Genomic DNA, 3,416 nt, shown 5'->3' on the forward strand with positions numbered 1-3,416 from the left:
ACATGTAGGAGATTCTGTTGGCTCCTTGCAGCTGTTTGCCAATTAGTTGATCTAAATAAGGGGAATTCAATATGTGGAACTTCCCTATTATTCCTCTAAGTTCTATATACTATGAACAGTATAGTCATATGGACAGTCAAGGAAAAGCATGCTGTCAGTTTGTTAGGCTAGACGACAGTAAGATGTGACACTTAGAACCACAGACAATGACAGATCTGTTCAAGGTGTGCAATCTTTCCCCTGCTAATGAGCAAATTTATCATTTTTATGTATATACATATGCACATGTGAGACACCTACCCATCCTTAAGCACGTTGTTAGAAAACCAGGATACACTGCAAATTTCTTTCTTATAAGTGAATGTCATTTTTTATGTCCTTTATGCATATAGAAAAAAAAGTAAAACAATTGCTATCTATGCTGTCAGATATTCTGATGCTAGCTGCATAATCTACGTGTATATTATTGACGGTCAAAACTGCTGGAATCAGGCCTATGAAAGAACTACATGGCCTTGTTTGATTGTCAGGATATTTGCAGTACACCACAACCTGTACCTGGTTAACACATTGGCCCCGGTTTATTGAAGCTGGTTTATTGAAGCTGTTAAAAAATATGATGCAAACATTTCCTTTTTTTTTCATTTGATATAGAGTTGATTTTTATGTTGCTACACTACATTGTTCATTAGCAATATGAAATAAAGGAGTCTTCTAGATTAATATCTTACAATGAGCCTGATTGATTAAAGCTGTCCAAGGCAGGGGAGGATACACTTCCATCAGTGGAGCTGGGTGATCCAGCAACCCTGGAATGTATTTCTTCAAAGTCATTTGCTAGAAAATGTTTTTAATCCTGGACCAGATACATTCCAGGTTCGCTTGATCACTCAGCTTCACTGTTGAAAGTGTACCCTCTCCTGCCTTGGAGAGCTTCATTCAATCAGGCACATTGTGAGATGTGAATATAGACGAGTCCTTTCTTTCATATTGCTAATGGAGAGTGTAGTGTAGCAACATAAAAATCAACTGAAAAACAAAGATAATGTTTGCATCACATTTTTTAACAGCTTAAAAAGTGTTTTTAACAAAGAAAATCAAACAGACATAACTGTGTATTGTGTAGACCAGAAGGTGAGGCTAAGGCAGATGTTTAGATCGAAATATCTAATGTTCAGGTCAACTGCAGAATCTGAAGAGCGGCATTAATAATGAATCGGATGTTTCTTTTTTCACCAGGTCATGTAACTTATATTGTAAAAACAATACGATGTGTTGGCCAATCTTACAATATGTGGTTAGTCTAAAAACCACACATGAAAAAGCTAAAGTAACTCACAGGAAAATATTCTGACATTGGATTATTAAAAATGTATCCTAATGTTTTGACATTTTGGTAGCAGTTTTCTCCTTGGAAACCCAATACTTCCACACTGGTTTCACAATATAACTTAGTGAGTAATCATTTTTTAAGGAGCAAGGATTTTTGTTAACTTGTCGCTCTAATGAGCCAGATCAGCCACCTTTGACTCTAACGAATTGTCAACAAATATCATTCAACAACCTTACTGAGGAGTTCAATCAATACAATCTGAAACACATCCGTTCTGGTTCAGCACAGAGATTGTGTCAGCAAGTCATAGCTTATTTGATCTTTTTTTCTATTTTGTTTCTCTAAACACAGTGTAATTCACAGATAAACCTATATTTTGTTTTATTTATTTTACAGTAATGGTAAGTTTACAGGTTTTAAAGTCAGAGTTTATACTGTTCATGTTTTAATTTTTCTTCAGTCATTAACATGCTAACTACATTTGTAAATAAAACTTTTTATTTACAGTACAAAACTTATTTTAGACTCAGTGACATCATCACCAAGTATTAGATCTTCTATATATATATATAGGGCTGGGTCTACATGGACGGTTTAAAAAAAGCATAAACTTTCCTACCACGTTCATATAGGTTTTTATGCACTTTTACAAGCGTTTTAAAGCTTGACTTTAAAACGCTAAAAAAAACTTTTATAAACGCCTATGATGCGTTTTACCGATAATTGACACGACTTTACCTAAGCATTTATAAAAGTCTTACTTTTAACCCTTTCAGGGAATGAGTACAAGAGAACAAAAAAAGCCTTACTTAAAATATGTGTAAAAAAATAGGACGAGGCTTTAATGTTAAAGTATTTTTTTTTTTTTTACAAGTTATTCCAATGACAGGATGATTCTCACGGCTGCAATCATGACATGAGCACAGTCATAAGACTCCTCTTGATATGCTACAGATACCAACACATGTCACAGCTCCTCTAGGGCTACGGGAGCAATCAGGGGAGTGAAGCTGTCAGCATAGCAGAGATCTGCTGATTGCTCTGCTCCCTGATTGGCTAAAGAAAGGGAAATCCTGATAATGCTTGAGCTGTCATCAGGGTTACCTATTTCTCAGCCAATCACAGAGCACTAGAGATGAATGGGGACAAGTCTCTCCATTCAAGTCTAGTGCTGAATGGCTGAGAAACGGAAAACCTCAGCCAATCACAAAGCACTAGAGGTGAATGGAGAGCCTTGTCCTCGTTTAACCCCTAGGGCCCGGGGATCCCTCACAGGGAATGAGTAAGGGGTTTTATGTACCCCTGTACTCATTCCCCAGGGTGGGGTGGTGGAGATCTGGGAATCTCCTTATTAAAGGGGGCTTTCAGATACCAAAGTCCTGTTAAAAACCCTTATAAAAGCCCCCATTGTTTTCAATGGAAGCTTTCATAAAAAACTTAAAAACGCTTGTAAAAGCCTCCATTGAGTTCAATGGGAGCGTTTTCAAGCGTTTTCCCATGTTTATGGGCATTTTCCTGTGTTTTAATTCTGTAAACGTTGCAAGAAACATTTATTATAAAGCTCATAAACATGCCTGAAGGGGATTTCAAACATGGGCTTTAAAAGCCTTAGGTTAAATACTGGGGAAACAGTCCGTGTAGACTAAGCCTAATGCAGACAGATTGTGACTGGTGGAAGAAGTCCGCAAGATGCTGAAAGTATTTCCTTGAGAACGGTAAAGCACTCTTCATATGTACCATTTAATATTGCCCAGCCCTGATTCAATTGGCTGGCTCTTATGAAGATATATAGTAATATCAAATTGCATTGGTGGATGGGTGTCTAGAGCTGTGGCCATTCCTAAGCAGACTGCATTTACATACAGATTAGTTAATGGACACGTGATACTAAGCCACCATGAGTGAAAAATTCTAATGATTGAAATTAGTTGGGCCATGGACAATCAGGCTATGGAAAAAAAGCTAGATGATGTTCAAAGTCTTATTGTCTGGAAATGAGACAGGTTCAATCTAACTTGTTGCAGTTTTTAATGCATATTGTGAGATGCTAAAAGTGTACAGAGAAATAAGAGTAAGCAATTTC

At 36.9% G+C, this 3,416-nt stretch overlaps 1 protein-coding gene across 2 annotated transcripts in view; it reads left to right on the plus strand.

The window, feature by feature from the left end:
* Nucleotides 1-3,416, plus strand: part of TMEFF2 (transmembrane protein with EGF like and two follistatin like domains 2) — a 284,713-nt gene that overhangs the window by 207,338 nt on the left and 73,959 nt on the right. The window lies entirely within an intron of this gene.

Source organism: Pyxicephalus adspersus, chromosome 7 (genome assembly GCF_032062135.1).
Source record: "Pyxicephalus adspersus chromosome 7, UCB_Pads_2.0, whole genome shotgun sequence".
Lineage (NCBI taxonomy): Eukaryota > Metazoa > Chordata > Amphibia > Anura > Pyxicephalidae > Pyxicephalus > Pyxicephalus adspersus.